The sequence below is a fragment of the Nannobrachium achirus genome (genome assembly GCF_963921795.1).
Source record: "Nannobrachium achirus genome assembly, chromosome: 16".
Classification (NCBI taxonomy): Eukaryota; Metazoa; Chordata; class Actinopteri; order Myctophiformes; family Myctophidae; genus Nannobrachium; species Nannobrachium achirus.
This window is the reverse complement of record NC_137823.1, coordinates 54,171,293-54,194,128: the sequence shown is the minus strand read 5'-3', so window position 1 is coordinate 54,194,128 and position 22,836 is coordinate 54,171,293.

Below are 22,836 nucleotides of genomic sequence, written 5' to 3'. Positions count from 1 at the left end.
ATTTCACATCATAGTAGGAAACCAATTCTGGGCCAGTTTTAAGACGTATGCTTGGTGGGGATCTTTTAATTTTAATATCCTTCAAATTCTAGAAATATACGGTAAAAATACTTTTACTTTTACTTTAAAAGTACGTACTTTTTACTTTTTACTTGAGTAATTATTTGGAATGAGTACTTTTACTTTTACTTAAGTACAGAACGTGAGTACTTTTCCCATCTCTGTCTTTCTGTCATTTGTTTCTTTTCCCACGTACGTCCGTCCGTCCGTCCGTCCGTCCGTCCGTCCGTCCGTCCGTCCGTCCGTCCGTCCATCACAGCGGCGCTTGCCCCCCCCCTCGCTATTTATCTATCCATCCAGAGCGTGCGCGACAGACAGACAGACAGACAGACAGACAGACAGACAGACAGACAGACAGACAGACGGCCAGCGCTTGCCGAAGTCAACTATTTCTCTCTCTCTCTCTCTCTCTCTCTCTCTCTCTCTCTCTCTCTCTCTCTCTCTCTCTCTCGCTCTCTCTCTCTCGATGGATGGATGGATGGATGGATGGATGGATGCAGAAGGATGCATCGGTGGACGCACAAAGCCTTATTGCTCGGTCAATTCTCAACGGATTTTTCTAATTTTAAGTACTGTATATCTGTGAAGTATCTGTATTCATTCAATGTATATAAATCATGTTTTAATTGTCTGGAGAGAGAGAAGAGGGAGAGAGAGATGGAGAGAGAGAATGAAAGCAGGAATTAGTCATTAGTAGCCTATTACGCACCAGGCATGGACAAAACCTGCGCCATATAATAATTATTATAATAATAGCAATAATAAAGAGAGAGAGAGAGAGAGAGAGAGAGAGAGAGAGAGAGAGAGAGAGAGAGATGGAGAGAGAGAGAGAGAAAGAGAGAGAGAGAGAGAGAGAGAGAGAGAGAGATGGAGAGAGAGAGAGAGAGAGAGAGAGAGAGAGAGAGAGAGAGAGAGACCCATTCAATGGGATTGAATGTAGGAGTCTCAGAAGTAATGTTGGAGTGCCTGTTGGGCAGATATTTATGCCCATATATGGTGGTTCCATGTTGGAGTGCCCGTTGGGTAGATCTTTATGCCCATACATGGTGTTCTTACAAACTGTCTGGGGTTATAGTATCTATGTTCCCCTGCAACCTCCTAGCCTAGCTGCAGCTAGACATCCCCACACATGTTAAAACCCTATACTATAGGCCTAATGCAGTTAGTTAGCTGCATTAGTATATAGGCTGGCCCCAGGCTAGCCTATTTTAATGTATCTGGTCATTGCTACTTCTAGCCACAAGAGGGAGGCAACAGACTCATACTGTACAGTCTATGTACTGTGTACCTATAGAAGTGTATTTTGAACTGGGGAGTTAAAAAGTTTAAACACAGCTGAAGTGAACTATCCCTTTAATTTCATTTGGTTGAGCTTGTTCCAAACCAGAGTGCCTGTGTGCTGAAATGATAACAGACATGTAAGTTAATGAAGAAAGAATATTCCCAATAACTCAAAACAATTTCTGTACAAAGGAAAATGGTCGAAGCAAAAGAGGTTTTATTACAATAGAGGATATAAAATAAATATACATGACTTATTTTCTCATTTAACAGTCATTTGTACAGTGAAATTTGGACAGGTTTGCTAAAAGCAGCAGAATAAAACCTTTTTCTTTTTTAAATGTTCCTGCACTGTGCTATTGGAATATGGAAACACAATACACTTAGGCCATGTGTATATTTTAAACTGACGTGTGCACACCTGTACACACACACAACACAGCAACAACAACAAAAAAGAGTTGACAGACAGACAGACACTCCAACCTACAAATCTCACCGGTGATACTACACAGAAAGAGCCTCATGGGGGAGGGAAAGGCTTGTAGGATTCAATGGCACATTTCAGCAAAACGAGAAAGCTCCCTAATTGAAATTCCCCAAACAAGCATTGTTTTGCAACTTTTGCCTCATTTATGAGAATTCCATATAGCCAAATTGAGACCACCATTATGCAATTTCTTTTTGCTTTAAAACAGGGAACACTTGCTGTATATGGCTCTGATGCATAGGTCAACCTTAATATCATATGCGTTTTGACATAAAGTTTTAAAAGAAATACAATTTGAGTAGCCAGGGACAGTCCTGCATCACTGAAACACTTTGCAGATGGTGTGTCTCTCGTTCTGTACAAGCTGTTGAGAAAGGTGACAATAAGTGCTTAAAGGCAAATTTATGCTGGCAAGTAAAGCGTCATGTGACACTTTGAAGCATAAATTGGGCTTAATTGGAAAAAAGACAGGCACATGCAACACTATTAAAAGGACTAGGAAATGTGAGAGAAGAGAAGAGGCCTAGCGGTTTCATGTCATTATGCCTAATTTATGGTCCGTTGTATGACAGTGTTACGCAACAGCGCATAAAGGAGGCTTTAGATGTATATCCTACTATCGTGTGCCTGTAAATATCAACACACACAGCCAGAGGACGGTTGTCTGGGTTACTTATAACTTTCATATCCATAACGTTAGTGTCTAAATGAGACATAAAAAGGAAAAACATTAAATATGCTTTTATTTACCACTAAATATATGAGCAACAACAGTGCATTAAAAGACAAATATCTTATCAATATTTCAATGAGAAATTCTTAAAATGTGTTCTTATGTACAGCATTTTTCAAAACATACTTAACCGCGTCTCAATAATGTGTCAGGACAATATATACTTAAATGACAGCTAATCCTACGTCAAAATTGTTTTGCAGTCTTAAACATTAGGTGGGACATGTACTTAAAAAAAAAGATATTCAGTTGCTAGTTTGCACATTGTGTGAAATAATAATACACTAGGCCTACAGTAATAGGGAAAAAAATAATATTATGAGCACAGGAGAAATATAAATTATTCTTTTCACAAAACAAAATAAAACAATCATGAACAATCAATTCCCCATTCTTTAGGCGCACAAGATGAATGCTGAGATTAAAAAAGGCACTGTCCACACAAATGAAAAACATGCATCCTTTGATTCCTGAAAAACCTACGAGTCTACAGAGGAAAAAACAACAGATAAACAAAAAATTAAATTGGCCATGTCAGTCAGTAATCACTTAATTGTCATGACAACAGTAACACAAGCATAGGGTTAGGGGGCATTGGTGCCAAATAGTGTCCCTCGATGGTAAAATTCCTTAGTGTTCATTTAACTCCGGAAAGGGTACAAATGGAACCCCTTTGGAGTATAATTAACACTGGGATTTTACTGTGTACTGCAGCGGTTTTCAACCAGTGGTCCAGGGACCACTAGTGGTCCTTGAGGGGATTCCAGGTTGGTCCCAAGCTAAATGATGGAGAGTTGGTAACCAAATGGATCTATAGATCTTTAACTCTTGAGAGTCTAAAATGAAACCACTAACAAGAGTTAAATGATGAAAACCACTTTACCGTACACCTGCAACACAATAGCCCAGTGTTTCTCAATCTTTTTTCTGCATGGGCACACTTTTCATGTCCCAAGAATCCATGGGCACACTTTTCATGTCCCAAGAATCCATGGGCACACAAACATAATACGGGGGTGTAAATATCGTCACTGTCGGGAAGAAACCTTGTATCTCCAAGTTTCAAATTTGTACGTTTCTTTGCAAAGTAAAGCCCTGCTTCATCATACAAGGCTGTCGCACAACAGTAGTGAAAACAGCAGATCTACAAGCACACAACGCCTTGCACCGCGAGGCGCTGTGTGCTTGTAGATCGTCTGTTTTCACTAGTTTAAATCATTTTTAAAATGATAAATACAATACTGGCTTTCAAGCAGTTTCAAGGGGCACACTTGACCTTTCCCAGGGGCACACCAAAGGTCCCCAGGCACAGTGGTTGAGAAACACTGCAATAGCACGATACAAGCCATTCATGTAGATGATCGTTGCTGTCTGTGGGGAAAACCGTGTTATGTCCAAAACTGATACTTAAGAACCTGTGGTTCCAATGTTGTTACTATTTAGTCACAAACTCTTGTTAATACCACTTTCACGTCATTGTTTAAAAGTAGCCAAAATAGAAGATCTAAAAGTTCACCTGTCGCGTTGTCTGTGCTTGTATCAGTACTTTTGTGGGACACAGGCCAGGGACACTGTAGTGTTACAAATTACTTTCCGCGTTCATTTACGAAAAAACGTATAAAAAGTTGAAATGTGGAAATACAAGTTTTCAGACGGCAACGGTGTGTGATTATCATATTATGTCACTCTAAAGACAAGTAGGAAATAGGATCTAGAGATGCCTTATTTTGTCTGACAGAGGTCCCTTTCTATAGCTACTATAGTTAAGGCAGTGGAGAAGTCCAAAGTAAGGAAGATGGGTATTATTCATATATGTATGCAAATAATAAATATGATTGTATACTATCCATATATATATATATGTGCATTTCTTTACAATAGTTCATTTTAAGTACAATGTAAAATGCTGTCAGAAGGGAGGGGAAAAACGACAACAAAAGCCTTCAACAACACCACGTTACAGAGAACAGATATATCCCAGTGAGAACCCATAGGGAACCCATGAACAACACGCTGTCACCATGAAACTCTTAAAGATGCACCTTTTTCCAACCATTTCTTCATAGAATTGGTCCTCACTATTGCGTATTATAAGATGGCACATTTCAGTCTACTTGCTTTTAGGGATGGGATGGGACGATATGAAAATGTCATGTCACGATGATGGTGACAAAATAAATCGCGATATACTTATCACGATAATCAAAATCCATTATCCTGGGGCGGAATATTTGCCCAAAAAAAAAATAGCAGATCTACAAGCTCACAGCGCGTTGCGTTGCGACGCGTTGTGAGCTTGTAGATCGCCTATTTTTTGTCAAAGTCATTTGATAGAGAGTGAAAAAAAGGTGAATTGATCCCAGTGCACGACGATAAATGAAATCTCCACATACGATTATCGTGAGTGTTTTTTATCACGATAAACGATAATATCGCTTATCGTCCCATCCCTACTTGCTTTGTGTCTCAAGAGTTGGAGGGACGACGGTCCAGAAACCTGCCTACCATGACATCATCTTATGGTGGTTTCTTCCAAGCTAAAGGAAATGGGGAACTATAGCCTGCTGAAATAGCCAATAGTCACTGTTCTTACACCCGCCGACGCTGGTGAATGCTAACCTGCCGACGCAGGTGAATGCCAACTTGGTGAAGGCTAACCCAAAGCCTAAACCTACTGGGACCTCGAAACAACGGGACATCGAAATATCTTTATTATATATTGCCATCTCAGACTTCATATGGCCAGCCTCAGCCTGTGACATTGGTCATCAATGACGGTTTTCAGACCAGATCACTGACCCATTCAACTTTCATAAAATAAACGTTTAAAAAAAGATTTAAGTTAGAGGGCTCAATTTTGATTGTCTTAAGTACCAGCTCTTATGCCTTAACTCAAAGGCCCGGTCCATACTGTCTCCGACCACCGAACTTTACATCGGAAAGGTCCGGTTCAACTACAAAATTACATCACAAGCATTACCCCGAATTCGGAAAGCTGCACATCGGAAAGTCAGAACTCTCTGACAAACTGTCTTGTGGTTGGAGACAGTATGGACAGGCCTTAAAGTTAAGGCACAAGAGCTGGTACTTAAGACAATCAAAATAGAGCCCTAAAAGTTTTAACATTTTCAAACGATCCACCAAGGACGTGCAGAGAATGTTAGAGGCAGGGGCTGAACTTCCCTAAAAGGGCACTTTTGGCAAAAGAGCATGAACTGTAACACAGAAACACAGAGCAAGTAGACATAAAATAGCCATCCTATTAGTGAGCATTAATGAGGACCCATACATGGAGATGATGCAGTAAAAAAGGCAAATATTTTCCTTTAAGCACTGCACAGATGCAAGCTATTTTGAAAGCCTGTTTTCTTCTTTTTTGCATAGGAATTGTTGTTTTGACAGGATATTGCCCCCTGCTGCTATCTGCTTCACGCTGAATGGTAATGCTTCCCGACAACCTCGTTTTGTGCACAGTAAAATCCTGAGTGTTAACTTAACTCTGAGAGGAGCGTACAAATGGATAACTTAGCACTGAGGATTTTACTATGTGAAGAAGAAAATGTACAACATGTGATCCATTTAGGCCTAGAATTATTGAGTGCTTTAACCAGTGAAAAATAGCAGATATACAAGCTCACAGCGCGGCACAGAGTGCCGCGCTGCAAGCTTGTGGATCTGCTATTTTTTGAAAAAAGTTGTGAAAATGACTGCAAATCTTTGAATATATTTTCAAAGCGAACATTTGTAACTCAAATTTTGCTTCTGGATGGTCCCTGGAACTAGATATTTTGAGATGGGGGTCCGTGGCCAAATAAATATCATTTTGGGGGTCCTTCACATGAAATGGTTTGAGAACATAGACATAGTAGTCTCTCAAGAACAGACTAACTGAGCTCCATTTAAGTGAAAAGGACCTTTTCTTTGACGATGGCTGGCCAGATTGCTGACATAGAAACATAGGGTTTTCAGAAAATCTTAGGATTCAAAAGACACTTATAGAATCGGGTCAAAATTCTAATGTTCACGATTTTTCCAAAATAGCAGATCTACAAGCTCGCAGCGCGGCACTCGGTGCCGCGCTGTGAGCTTGTATATCTGCTATTTTTCAATAGTTAAAGCATAAAATAATGATACACAATATAGTGTAATGTTCTGAATAGGTTAAATGCGGTCCTCATCGCTACTGAATTAGATTTCATACAAGATACACGGTACACATAAGAAAGAAACCAGATGGAGAAAACCTTTGATGAATAGCTGCTGGTTTAAATCCCCCATCAAATATGACTGCTCCTCTGAGAAGGTTATTGTACTGTACTGTACTGTACTGTACTGTACTGTACAGTACTGTACTGTACTGTATGCCATCTGGAGCCTGTGTTCTGCCAGACCACTGGAACAACAACAACAACAACAACAAAATAGAAAAATAAATAAAGATAGATCTATTAAAGATTAGAGATTGACAGAGGTGGCAGTCCTCGTGCAAATGCAGGGGGTGGTTTGAGGTTTCCGTTTCGAGGATAATATTGAAAAGTGTCTCATAACCCCCTCCCCATACAAATTCAGTAATACATCAGTTAAAAATTTGCTTTAAAAAACTCTGGAATTGAAAAAAACAAAAACATATCAGTTCCCTAGCAGACGTGATGCTATAATGGAACTGAGCCAAGAGCATGACCAAATTACTTGGGTAGTTGTTTAACTTACTGGGGCGGCAGGGCCTATATGACTTCTGACTCTTTCGCTTCATATTGCACAGAAATATATCTCGTTCAGGGTGCAAAACCACTGAACTGAAGTTTTGCAGTTAAACGTATCAATTTTAGAAATCATACTAACTTGAGGCCAGAGGCCCAAAAGACACCAACAAACCCTCAAAGGTATTACTTCCTGCTGTAAAATGCAAACTATTGTCAGTATTCTCTTCCAGAAAGTAGAAGCCGATGTCCTATAATCTCCGACTGTAACAAAGGACAACGGTGACCATCAGCCGTGGCCCGTGTTACACCAGTGCAACGTGGGCTGGTGAATTCTGGACACCAGAAAAAAGGCAGTTTCATAGAATTGTCTTGCAAAGAAATGTCTTGCAAAAAACCTCTTTGAGCACAAACATGTCCAAGAGGTCCAGAGGTCCAGTTTTCTTTTCATCCTCTAGGTGTCAGTATTTCTTAATCCAGCTGTCTGTTTGCATTTCTTTCCCTTGTGTCCACATCTGCATCAGAGCATACTGTATGCGGTACAGTTACACTTGAGTCATTGGGTGCGTTCTTTAATACAACCCCGCTGACAGGCTGGCATGTGACTTGAACAGGACCAGTAGTATGAAATGAAAAGGCGTATAGCGACAGAGGGAGTGTTCTCTTATCTTATTATCAACATAATTCATTAGTTAATTAACACAAACCGAAGAGACATAGCTGAGTGTACTTGGCATAGAAGTAGATGTACAACTTCAAGATGGCCTGCACTGGCTCTGCAGCCTGGGGACAGCATATACACATATCGTCACTGTCGGGCAGAAACCTTGTATCTCCAAGTTTTAAAGTTTGTACGTTTTTTCACCAAGTAAAGCCCTGCTTCATCATACAAGGCTGTCGCACAAAAGTAATGAAAACAGCCGATATACAAGCACACAACGCTTCGCGTGTGAGGCGTTGTGTTCTTGTAGATCTGTACATACAAAAGGATCTGTACATACAAAATACAAAACGAACGGTCTTGGACATACAAGGTTTCCACCCGACAACGACAATATATATGCACATACTGTATATACTGTATAATTTATATATTAGAGAGGCACATAAAAAACAATATATAGCTTTAAAGCACATGTGCATGTGTTCATTGTTGTAAGTTGAACCGGGCAGGCCTGACGTTTCCTTATAGGCATTCTGGCTGTGGACCAGACAGCCTGCCGGGTTCCTACTGAACACCATCGGCACCAGACTTTCTTCTTTCGGCCCTCCGTTTCTCCAGATTAAAGAACGCATCCATTCTCACATGGACCACATTTTGATTTAGCTCACGTCTCTCTACCTGGGCTTCTTCTACTGGTCAGTGCACAGCCCGACAGAGGGGGGCGGAGGAGGAGTGGAAGAGAAGAGAAGAGAAGGATTGCGGGCAGCAGGGCTATCATCATCACCCCGAATATTTGTTCCAGCTCTTTTTTGCAGACGAGTTCATCATGAGTCAGTGCAGTTCTTTGACCGAGTGAGACAATAAACGTATTAATAATAACAACAAATAATAATAATAAAAGAAAAAACACGAAACAACACAGTTAAAAAAATATCAAAATGAAAACAAAGGACGCTGACATCAGGCAGTAACAGTCTCGGGGAGCAAACGGGGACTGGTTGTCTTGGTTGAGGGCAGGGGTGGGGGGTGCACTGTTAGCTGCCCTGTATTATATACAGGGGGACTGGTTGTATTATATACAGGGGCGTCACACCAAATTCTGGGCGCTGGGTACAAGGATTCACTGCGGGCCCCCCATGAATGTTAACTATTGAAAAATAGCAGATATACAAGCTCACAGCGCGGCACCAAGTGCCGCGCTGCGAGCTTGTATATCTGCTATTTTTGAAAAATCGTGAAAATGTGTGCAAGAAACCTATGTCAAGGACCCCCAAGATGATATGTATTTGGCCACGGACCCCCGATCTCAAAATATTTCGTTCCAGGGACCCCCAGAAGCGAAATTTCAGTTAGAAATGTTCGCTTAAAAAAATACATATATTCAAAGATCTTCACACATTTTCACAACTTTTCAAAAATAGCAGATCTACAAGCTCGCAGCGCGGCACTCGGTGCCGCGCTGTGAGCTTGTATATCTGCTATTTTTCAATAGATAAAGTTATTAGGGCCCCTCCACCTTGGGCCCCAGTAACTCAGTCCCACTTTCCTACCCCTGGTGACGCCCCTGATTATATAGTTTTATGCGCACGTTGGGTAACCTTTACAAGGTTCTTTGTTCCAATGATGGGATGCGTTTCAAACGAACACCTCCACCACCAGCAACACCTCAACACTGGAAGACCAGCACTCCACATAGCTGCCGGCCTTAAATGGTCAAACATTCAGGGTCCTTAAAAATGGCGTGTTTTGTCGGAGAAAATAAGTGCTACATGTTTTTTCTCTTACACACATTTGTTGAATAGCTTGTTTTGTTGGATGTGGCATCTCAAAAGGTAGAGGAGCAAAGGCGATAAAATATATAGAACTTATAGTCCATAGAAAGACAACAATTCTTCTTTTTTTTCAAATTTAAATCTTGACAGACAGGTCTAAATATAGAAAAACCCATAACAAGTAGCTTAAGATAAATTGCGCATTTTTGATTTCCCTGCATATACATCAGCGGGAAAGCTGACTTACTGTGTACAAATATTGATTCTAAGGAGATAGTAAAGAAGCTCTCTTGTTTTAAAAAGGACAGGGTTTGGCTCATACCTCGTCTTCGTGTCATCTTGATTATCCCAAGTTTAAGCCCAATTTGTATTCTTTCACGAGACAGTGGCACAATCTGTAAATAATTGAAAGTCAGTTTACGGCCAGGGCCACCGTGATGTGATGAAGTACAAGCAAGGCTTTAAGAGCAAGATGAATGAGAGTGATGACAGTAAAGGGCTGTGTGTTTCCTCCCAACGCTTCAGTATTTAACAATATTTACAATGACATCAACTATCAAGGTAAACCTTAAAACTCTAGGAAACAAGCAACAAAAAAAGAAAGAAAAAGCCAACAGAAAAAAGAAATCCAATAGAAAAAAGGTGCTATATATAATATAATATTATACATATGAACACAGCTGCGATTCTTCCTCTTGAAGAACATGTTTCTATAAGTGCCATAGTTCTTAGTCTTTGTGATAAGGGTACGTCTCCCCACACCCTCAACGCCCCTTTGTTTAGTTTTTGTCTTTTTTTTCTCTTTTTTTCTTCTTCAAACCAATTCTATCTTACATGGTTTATCAGTTTGTCATCCCTGGAGGGCAGGATTCATGTGTAACTATAATTATTTTGGTTCCTATGTTTGAGTTGCCTTCATATTGCAGTGCCCTTTGGGGAGTGGGATGGAGGGTTCCATCATAGAGTTATGAGGTCATCAAAGGTGAAAGGTCTCCCCCCGCGGAGGGTAGGATCCGTGCGGGACAGGAAGAAGGGATGGCGCGGGTTCAGGGGGAGGAGAGGAGGGAGAGGGAGGACTGAGGAGTAGGAGGAGAAGGAAGAGGGCATGACTCCTCTGCTGGTTGGGGATGGAGTGACTGGTCAGCCTCTCAGTAGCGGTGGGTGGCGTGGGAGTACTGGGAGCTCTGCTGGGAGGACGACGAGTATCCCATGGTGCTCTGGGGCTGGGTGGAACCTTGGACGTTGCTTTGGTAACCAAGGCGGGAGCCGGAGTGCTGTCGGAGAGAAGACTTGTGTGATCACATAATCCAGTGGTTCTCAAACCTTGACATTTGAAGGTCTCCCCTTAACTTTGGCAGTGTACAAATGGAACCAAATGGACCCATTACAAAGCTCACAACGATCTACAAGCTCACAACGTGTCAAGCCATTGAGGAGCATGCAGATCATCTATTTTAGCCAAAAGTTTGCCTATTTTGACATGGCCAGAATAGGAGCGCCATGCAGGATTCATGTGGAGAAGTCGTTCGGTAAATGGCACCTGAAACAGCGTTCTTCAATTCTGATCATCAAGAACGGCTACCAATGGCGACGTGGAAGTTGTCATTCTTTTTGAAAATAACTAAAGAAGGACTTTCTGTGGACATAACTCTGTCTGTGCAAATTAGACCGCTGAATTTACGTTGGAGCCACTGCCAACACACATGAACCGCAGAGCAAGAGAGAGAGAGAGAGCAAGTGGTGCCCCACATGGTTAGAGAGGCCACTTCACTGATACACTTTATGAGCCACTAGTTGTATGGTGGTTAAAGACATTTCTGAAGCTGTATGTAGGCATTGAGACACCAGCAGGAAAGGTCTTTGGTTTCTGTGTATTCTACAATGTTAGATGTTAAAATAAGTCCCATCTGGCATCATAACCTCCATTAAGGGTGATTTATACCGCTTCTTCAACACTGCAAAGCATTGTGAGCTTGTAGATCAGCTATTTTATAGTTAAGTATAATTTTCACTTATAATTTCCCCCAAAATGTGAAAGTGAAGCAGCAGTGTAGCAGCAACACAGCGACTATGCTTCAACAAATGACACATTTGCATCTCAAGTGTTCAAGTTACAGAACGATTTCATCAGTTTCCCTGTTGTTTGTAGTATCCTTTTGGCTGTGTGCGGTTGTTTTGCTCATAAATATATGTCAATAATAAAAGGCAAAAGTAGCAGAACGGCCTTTGAGACCGTTTAAAATGCAAAACATTAGTCCAACAAGTCTCATAGCCAGGCAGTGACCTACATAATATTACTGTTGTATAATATTACCTCCAAATACTCCTTTCTGAGCAGCATCTTACACTGGGGGTTATTTCCAATCTGAGGTGCAAATTAGCACAGGCTTCCAAGCTAATTCACTGCGATTTTCCAGCAAAAGCCTTATAATCCCTTAAATCTAAACAAGTGATTACTAATCACAGAATTAACCTACTGTATTGAGATATACGGTATACTGTAGGAGTGCATGCCTCTCTAATTAACCACTAGCTTACTGGTCCCACTTAGTTGTCGACCTTTGACCCCTATTTGTAACTATGGAGATACTGTATCAGTGTTAACAGCAACCTCAGGAAAATACTACATTTCCTCACAGAAACTAATGCTCTGAGCAAATTACAAATTGGCTTCCTTCCAAATGATCATATAACAGACCATATTTTCACCCTCACCACCCTAATTAACAACCAAATTCTGTTGACTCCAAAAAGAAATTTGGCACAAGGGCCTGTTGTACAAACTGTTGGAAAGCGGCATTGGAGAGAAAACCTATGAAATCGTAAAATCAATGTACACCAACAACAAATGTGCTCTAAGGATTGATGGAAAACATGCAGATTACACAGAGGGTTCGCAGTTTGATCCCAGGCTCCCCAGAGTTAGTGTCGAAGAGTCCTTGAACCCCTAGTTGCTCCCGATGAGCAGGTTGGTGCCTTGCATGGCTTCCTCTGCCATCGGTGTATGAATGAGTGTGTATGAATGGGTGAATTTAATGCACAATTTCTGTAAGGTGCCTTGAATAAAGGTGCTATATAAATGCACCATTTACCATTAACCCATTTAGGCCTAGAATTATTGAATGCTTTAACCAGGGAAAAATAGCAGATATACAAGCTCACAGCGCGGCACCGAGTGCCGCGCTGCGAGCTTGTAGATCTGCTATTTTTGAATAATGGTGAAAATTTGAATTTTGACCCGATTCTATAAGTTTCTTTTGAATCCTTGTAAAGTTTTTTTGAAAAACCTATGTTTCTATGTCAGCAATCTGGCTGGCCATCGTCAAAGAAAAGCTCAGTTAGTCTGTTCTTGAGAGACTACTATATGTCAGTGGTTCTCAAACCTTTTCATGTGAAGGACCGCCAGCCAAAATGATATGTATTTGTCCACACGGACCCCCATCTCAAATATTTAGTTCCAGGGACCACCCAGAAGCAACATTTGAGTTACAAACGTTGAGCTTTGAATATACATAATTAGGTATTAAAATATTTGCACACATTTTCACGACTTTTTCAAAAATAGCTGATCTACAAGCTCACAACGAGCTTGTAGATGTGCTATTTTCGGCAAAGAGCGTTGGTGTAGAGGGGGGAAAAAAGAGCAGACCAAGTACAGAGTAAAAGGTCAAGTTGAACAAGTATTAAGGGTTCAAGTGGTTAAATATCTGAAAACACGAATTGACATGTAATGAATCCAAAACACACTGACGATTGTGCTGTCAAACAATGAAACTATATGGAATCTATGAACAGGTTGTGGGGGTCCCTGCTTCATCTCTCTCTGCTAAGGGGTCCCTGCTTAAAACCCCGGATTTTTAATCGTTCAACACAGGAGTGTCAGGTGAGTGACTGGGGGAGAATTCCTTGGCTACAGCGACATCTGTTGATGGGGACCTACTGATAGGTTTTATTTCACCAGACTCTACCTGGCTCCAGGGGGTTGAGGGGGGCCGCGGCCGCTTCGCGGCCGCAGCCAGAGCACGCAGTCCGGCTTGGGTGCCCTCCGAGACCTCGGTGTCTGAGTCTGGAGCTCTGAGAGAGAAAAAAAAAAAAAAAAAAGCCAGCTGCTAAGCTGAGCTGACCTGTGCGTGCGTGCATTCAGTGCAATGTGAATGCATGTGACTAATTGATAGGAAGATAGAGAGATAGATAGATACGTAATAAACATGATTTGGTACAAGCCCAACTAAAAGGAGATCCCAGTAATGTTGTTGGCTTATTTCCACAGGGAAGTCATTCATGAATGAACTAATTATTGATACAGGACTGTCATAGGTATACAGTGTCATTGACAGTACAGTTCACTGGTACAAGGTCAACTAAAAGGAGATCCTAGAAAAGACTAAGCTTATTTCCACAGGAAACCATTGAAGTATCTCATATAACATTGAATGACGGATAGAACAAAGCACTATGCAGGGGAAACAATTTAAAAAATAAAACAATAAAAACAGCCGATCTACAAGGCTGCATATGTGAGCGTGTGGATCAGCTGTTTTGGGCGCCGCCACTGTCGAGGCTGACAAATGAATGATTGCGACCGTCAGGTCGCAGTTACTATCGAAACCTCGACCAGCTGTCTGTATGTCCGTCACACTTTTGCACTGCTCATATCTCTGCAACCGCTGGCCTGATCCGTGCCAGATTTTGCACAGACAGTCCTTGCCCTCCACCCATCGATTCTCTCCTCCTCTTCTAGCGCCACCATGAGGCGAAACCCATTCTGGACACTACTCCTACAGATTTTGCCCTAAAATCACGCAAATCGCCACGCAGTATATATTAGGGAGTCTTACTGGTTTAATTATTTATTTATCCATGCCAAACGTTGCACACACACACACACACACACACACACACTCACACACACACACTCCTTGGCTGTATTTATTTAATTAATGAATGAATGAATTAATTATTTCCCTGTCTGCACCAGGCCGAAAGGACACATTGGCCCCGGCAACTAACTTTCCCCCGACTGCGTAGGCTACTGATTCTTTAAATAATTAATTAATTAATTATGGCCCCGCCCCCTGCACTGGCTGGGCTCACTGGTACAAGGTCAACTAAAAGGAGCTTTATTTATTTCATTAATTATTATTATTATATGAGGCCCCTGTCGAGACTGACTATTTATTTATTTATTTATTTATTTATTTATTTATTTATTTATTCATTCATTCATTCATTCATTCATTCATTCATTCATTCATCCAGGCGTCTGCCTATCGGCTAAATAAATAAATAAATAAATAAATATATATAAACAAATAGCGTACATCTTCCTTCCTTCCTTCCTTCCTTCCTTCCTTCCTTCCTTCCTTCCTTCAATAAATAAATAAATAATTAAATAGCGTGCAACCTTTCTTTCCTTCCTTCCTTCCTTCCTTCCTTCCTTCCTTCCTTCCTTCAATAAATAGATAAATAAATAAATAATTAAATAGCGTGCAACCTTTCTTTCCTTCCTTCCTTCCTTCCTTTCTTTCTTTCTTTCTTTCTTTCTTTCTTTCTTTCTTTCTTCCTAAATAAATAAATAAATAAATAAATAAATAAATAAATAGCGGTCCCCGAGGGTGTCATCGCGTGCGGGGCGGCGAGCCTGATTATCATGTATATGAGGCTGCATTAATTATGCTAATGAGGTTGGGGGCGTGGTTTGCATTAATTATGTTAATGAGGGGCGTGGTCTGCATCAATTATGTAAATGAGACTGCACAACATGCATTTGACGCGCGCTTCTTGTTGCTAATTACACGCGAATGCAGGGGGGCGGGGCTAATTAGCCTAATTATTCAAATTGGGGGCGTGGTCTGCATCAATTATGTAAATGAGGTTGGGCGTGGTCTGCATCAATTATGTAAATGAGACTGCACAACTTGCATTTGTTGCTAATTACACGTGAATGCAGGGGGGCGGGGCTAATTAGCCTAATAATTCAAATTGGGGGCGTGGTCTGCATCAATTATGTAAATGAGGTTGGGGCGTGTTCTGCATCAATTATGTAAATGAGACTGCACAACTTGCATTTGACGCGCGCGTCTTGTTACACGCTAATGCAGGAGGCGGGGCTAATTAGACTAATTAGACTAATGGGAGTCTAACTTAATGAGTGGGAGGAGTTTAACTTAATGAGTGGTCGTGGTTTCGAAAAGAGGGAGGAGTCTGACTTAATGAGTGGGCCTAACGTAATGAGTTTTGTGGGCGTCGCACGCATTAATTATGTAAATGAAGCCGACTTATGCAAATGGGGGGGGGCATGGTTTGGAAATGCGTGTGGGCGTGGTGCGCATACATTATGCTCGCATACATTATGCTAATGAGGGCGTTAAGGTAGGTTTCCCAGCGCGTAAAAAATGCAGACGGCCGTATGTAAATGAAGGGGAGGAGCTTAGTCGACATATGCAAATTGGGGGCGGGGCATGGTTTGGAAATGCGTGTGGGCGTGGTGCGCATACATTATGCTTGCATACATTATGCTAATGAGGGCGTTAAGGTAGGTTTCCCAGCGCGTAAAAAATGCAGACAACCGTATGTAAATGAAGGGGAGGAGCTTAGTCGACTTAAAAAAATTGGGGGCGGTGCATGGTTTGGAAATGCGTGTGGGTGTGGTCCGCATAAATTATGCTAATGAGGCTGTTAAGTGGCGTTTCCCAGCGCGTAAAAAATGCAGGCGGCCGTATGTAAATGAAGGGGAGGAGCTTAGTCGACATATGCAAATTGGGGGCGGGGCGTGGTTTGGAAATGTGTGTGGGCGTGGTGCGCATACATTATGCTCGCATACATTATGCTAATGAGGGCGTTAAGGTAGGTTTCCCAGCGCGTAAAAAAAGCAGACGACCGTATGTAAATGAAGGGGAGGAGCTTAGTCGACTTAAAAAAATTGGGGGCGGTGCATGGTTTGGAAATGCGTGTGGGTGTGGTCCGCATAAATTATGCTAATGAGGCTGTTAAGTGGCGTTTCCCAGCGCGTAAAAAATGCAGGCGGCCGTATGTAAATGAAGGGGAGGAGCTTAGTCGACATATGCAAATTGGGGGCGGGGCGTGGTTTGGAAATGTGTGTGGGCGTGGTGCGCATACATTATGCTCGCATACATTATGCTAATGAGGGCGTTAAGGTAGGTTTCCCAGCGCGTAAAAAAAGCAGACGACCGTATGTAAATGAAGGGGAGGAGCTTAGTCGACTTAAAAAAATTGGGGGCGGTGCATGGTTTGGAAATGCGTGTGGGTGTGGTCCGCATAAATTATGCTAATGAGGCTGTTAAGTGGCGTTTCCCAGCGCGTAAAAAATGCAGGCGGCCGTATGTAAATGAAGGGGAGGAGCTTAGTCGACATATGCAAATTGGGGGCGGGGCGTGGTTTGGAAATGCGTGTGGGCATACATTATGCTCGCATACATTATGCTAATAAGGGCGTTAAGGTGTGTTTCCCAGCGTGTAAAAAAAGCAGACGACCCTATGTAAATGAAGGGGAGGAGCTTAGTCGACTTAAACAAATTGGGGGCGGTGCATGGTTTGGAAATGTATGCGAGCGAGGGCGGTGCATCTCGCTCTCGGAGCACTCGGTGCCGCGCCGTGAGCTTGTAGGTGTGCTATTTTTTTTAAACCGTGAACATTTGTTATGGCAACATTTTATAACGTATGGCTTGCTTTTGGACATTCAGAAATACAGATCTACAAGCATAGCACGTCAGTTTGTGTCAGAGTGGGGTTTGGGACCCCCCTCCAGTCACACTTGACCCCCCTGAACCCAAATAGACCCACCCAAACAGAGATGGGAAGTAACGAAGTACAAATACTTCGTTACTGTAACGAAGTACATTTTTCAGTACTTTGTACTTTACTGAGTAATTATTTTTCTGGGTACTTTTTACTTTTATCCGTTACATTTTAACACAAGTATCTGTACTTTTACTCCGCTACATTTTCAAAACAGGCTCGCTACTTTGGTTTTATGTTAATGTTGCGCCGATGCGTGGCAGATCAAACAAAATGATTACAGCGCTTGATCATCATTCATAGAGGCTGCGCTGATGCTCTGCTGCTGGACAGAGTGAGAGTCACTGTGTCAAGTAGGAAAGCACCGGTCTATTTACTTCCTGTAACTAGACTACCAAATAAAACTAATCATATCCTACATAACATAATAGCCTAATACCCTATGCTCTTATTTTGAAATCCACGGTTTTCAGAGGAAGACGAAGGAAGGTGGTTTAATTCTACCATCATGCTGTAAACCATTCATCTCGTCACAGCTTTCAAACATGTCAACAATGAATTCACGTGGATTATAACTACTAACTATGGATTATAAACACAAGACTTTGGCCATATGCTGCTCCTGTAATGCACACGCCTTGGAAATGCGTTCTTTTTTAACCTCCGAAGCTTAGGTGAGTCAGTGCAATTGCTTTTTATCTCATGCTGGATAAAGTTCTGTATGGAAAAAGTGAAACGTTCTGCAGACTCTGCACAACTGTAGCTTCGGTCATCTTTGCCTCACAAAAGCCTTTAGCGTGTGTGTGTGTGTGTGTGTGTGTGTGTGTGTGTGTGTGTGTGTGTGAGTGAGTGAGTGAGTGAGAGAGCGCGCGCGCGTGCGTGCCCTCATGCGCGTGCATGCATGTGTTTGTTTGAATTGATTGATTGAATACTTGATTAGCAGTTCGCATAGCAAACGCACTACTGTATGATTATCATCCATACCGTCTGTATGGCTTGTTTACATTGGGGTCCTCTGACAGACATGCAAAACATCTTAAAGTATAACAGTCAGAAATCTGTCTGTCTGTGGATGTGAGATGTACATGTATTATAATTATAATTGAACAATGAAAACGGCATTCTTATTAGGAAACCTTATCTGTATTTTAACATCAGTCATAATGGTGTAGGCCTACTTGGTGGTCAATTGGCAAAAAAATGGGTTACAAAATCGTGGGATATACATATATTTTTTATAATAATAATGATTGTTCTTGGAGAGTCAAATATTATCTATAACTGGTACTCAGTCTAAAAAAACACTGCTGCATTTAGATTTCACATCATAGTAGGAAACCAATTCTGGGCCAGTTTTAAGACGTATGCTTGGTGGGGATCTTTTAATTTTAATATCCTTCAAATTCTAGAAATATACGGTAAAAATACTTTTACTTTTACTTTAAAAGTACGTACTTTTTACTTTTTACTTGAGTAATTATTTGGAATGAGTACTTTTACTTTTACTTAAGTACAGAACGTGAGTACTTTTCCCATCTCTGTCTTTCTGTCATTTGTTTCTTTTCCCACGTACGTCCGTCCGTCCGTCCGTCCGTCCGTCCGTCCATCACAGCGGCGCTTGCCCCCCCCCTCGCTATTTATCTATCCATCCAGAGCGTGCGCGACAGACAGACAGACAGACAGACAGACAGACAGACAGACAGACAGACAGACAGACAGACGGCCAGCGCTTGCCGAAGTCAACTATTTCTCTCTCTCTCTCTCTCTCTCTCTCTCTCTCTCTCTCTCTCTCTCTCTCTCTCTCTCTCTCTCTCTCTCTCGCTCTCTCTCTCTCGGTGGATGGATGGATGGATTGGATGGATGGATGGATGGATGGATGGATGGATGCAGAAGGATGCATCGGTGGACGCACAAAGCCTTATTGCTCGGTCAATTCTCAACGGATTTTTCTAATTTTAAGTACTGTATATCTGTGAAGTATCTGTATTCATTCAATGTATATAAATCATGTTTTAATTGTCTGGAGAGAGAGAAGAGGGAGAGAGAGATGGAGAGAGAGAATGAAAGCAGGAATTAGTCATTAGTAGCCTATTACGCACCAGGCATGGACAAAACCTGCGCCATATAATAATTATTATAATAATAGCAATAATAAAGAGAGAGAGAGAGAGAGAGAGAGAGAGAGAGAGAGAGAGAGAGAGAGAGAGAGAGAGAGATGGAGAGAGAGAGAGAGAGAGAGAGAGAGAGAGAGAGAGAGAGAGACCCATTCAATGGGATTGAATGTAGGAGTCTCAGAAGTAATGTTGGAGTGCCCGTTGGGCAGATATTTATGCCCATATATGGTGGTTCCATGTTGGAGTGCCCGTTGGGTAGATCTTTATGCCCATACATGGTGTTCTTACAAACTGTCTGGGGTTATAGTATCTATGTTCCCCTGCAACCTCCTAGCCTAGCTGCAGCTAGACATCCCCACACATGTTAAAACCCTATACTATAGGCCTACTGCAGTTAGTTAGCTGCATTAGTATATAGGCTGGCCCCAGGCTAGCCTATTTTAATGTATCTGGTCATTGCTACTTCTAGCCACAAGAGGGAGGCAACAGACTCATATTGTACCTATAGAAGTGTATTTTGAACTGCAAATCTCTCTGGGGAGTCAAAAAGTTTAAACACAGCTGAAGTGAAATATCCCTTTAATTTAATTTGGTTGAGCTTGTTCTAAACCAGAGTGCCTGTGTGCTGAAATGATAGCAGATATTATGTTTATTAGCGCTTAGATATTAAAGAGAAGAAAGAATATTCCCAATAACTCAAAACAATTTCTGTACAAAGGAAAATGGTCGAAGCAAAAGAGGTTTTATTACAATAGAGGATATAAAATAAATATACATGACTTTTTTTTTTTATCATTTAACAGTCATTTGTACAGTGAAATTTGGACAGGTTTGCTAAAAGCAGCAGAATAAAACCTTTTTCTTTTTTAAATGTTCCTGCACTGTGCTATTGCTGCCTTATCTATATAAATACTATGGAAACACTTAGGCCATGTGTATGTGCACACATGTACACACACACAACACAGCAACAACAACAAAAAGAGTTGACAGACAGACAGACAGACAGACAGACAGACAGACAGACACTCCAACCTACAAATCTCACTGGTGATACTACACAGAAAGAGCCTCGTGGGGGAGGGAAAGGCATGTAGGATTCAATGGCACATTTCAGCAAAACGAGAAAGCTCCCTAATTGAAATTCCCCAAACAAGCATTGTTTTGCCTCATTTATAAGAATTCCATAGCCAAATTGAGACCACCATTATGCAATTTCTTTTTGCTTTAAAACAGGGAACACTTGCTGTAGGCCTATGCTTTTTGACATAAAGTAAAAAATAAAATACAATTTGAGTAGCCAGGGACAGTCCTGCATCACTGAAACACTTTGCAGATGGTGTGTCTCTCGTTCTGTACAAGCTGTTGAGAAAGGTGACAATAAGTGCTTAAAGGCAAATTTATGCTGGCGAGTAAAGCGTCATGTGACACTTTGAAGCATAAATTGGGCTTAATTGGAAAAAAGACAGGCACATGCAACACTATTAACTAAAGGAGTAGGAAATGTGAGAGGAGAAGAGAAGAGGCCTAGCGCAGGGGTCTTCAACGTTTTCAGGCCGGGGACCCCCAAACTGATGGGGAGATGGAGCAGGGACCCCCTACCACCTCGTAGGGTGGGGGGGTCGGGGCTACGACATATTTTTTATTTTAAACATGTACAAGTTACAGCGAGCAGGGTGGGCCGTACCACTATCATTTCTAAACATACTACTTATTAACTGAGAACCAATGTCAATAATATCAACAATCTGTCAATTGCATAGTAATCATGTATTCAAGCTATTCAAAATGGATAGAATCATGATTTTTTTTTTTCCTTAATTTAAAAAAAAAAAAAAGAAAAAAAAAACATTTTTTGAAATCTTTTTTTTTTTTTTTTTTTTTTTAAGCAATAATTTCGCGGACCCCCTGCAGTACCTCCACGGACCCCCCTGTTGAAGACCCCTGTAGCGGTTTCATGTCATTATGCCTAATTTATGGTCCGTTGTATGACAGTGTTACGCAACAGCGCATAAATGAGGCTTTAGGTGTATATCCTACTATTGTGTGCCTGTAAATATCAACACACACAGCCAGAGGACGGTTGTCTGGGTTACTTATAACTTTCATATCCAATTAGTGTCTAAATGAGACATAAAAAGGAAAAACATTAAATATGCTTTTATTTACCACTAAATATATGAGCAACAACAGTGCATTAAAAGACAAATATCTTATCAATATTTCAATGAGAAATTCTTAAAATGTGTTCTTATGTACAGCATTTTTCAAAACATACTTAACCGCGTCTCAATAATGTGTCAGGACAATATATACTTAAATGACAGCTAATCCTACGTCAAAATTGTTTTGCAGTCTTAAACATTAGGTGGGACATGTACTTAAAAAAAAAAGATATTCAGTTGCTAGTTTGCACATTGTGTGAAATAATAATACACTAGGCCTACAGTAATGGGGAAAAAAATAATATTATGAGCACAGGAGAAATATAAATTATTCTTTTCACAAAACAAAATAAAACAATCATGAACAATCAATTCCCCATTCTTTAGGCGCACAAGATGAATGCTGAGATTAAAAAAGGCACTGTCCACACAAATGAAAAACATGCATCCTTTGATTCCTGAAAAACCTACGAGTCTACAGAGGAAAAAACAACAGATAAACAAAAAATTGTCAGTCGGTAATCACTTAATTGTCATGACAACAGTAACACAAGCATAGGGTTAGGGGGCATTAGTGCCAAATAGTGTCCCTCGATGGTAAAATTCCTTAGTGTTCATTTAACTCCGGAAAGGGTACAAATGGAACCCCTTTGGAGTATAATTAACACTGGGATTTTACTGTGTACTGCAGCGGTTTTCAACCAGTGGTCCAGGGACCACTAGTGGTCCTTGAGGGGATTCCAGGTTGGTCCCAAGCTAAATGATGGAGAGTTGGTAACCAAATGGATCTATAGATCTTTAACTCTTGAGAGTCTAAAATGAAACCACTAACAAGAGTTAAATGATGAAAACCACTTTACCGTACACCTGCAACACAATAGCCCAGTGTTTCTCAATTTTTTTGTCTGCATGGGCACACTTTTCATGTCCCAAGAATCCATGGGCACACTTTTCATGTCCCAAGAATCCATGGGCACACAAACATAATACGGGCGTGTAAATATCGTCACTGTCGGGAAGAAACCTTGTATCTCCAAGTTTCAAATTTGTAAGTTTCTTTGCAAAGTAAAGCCCTGCTTCATCATACAAGGCTGTCGCAC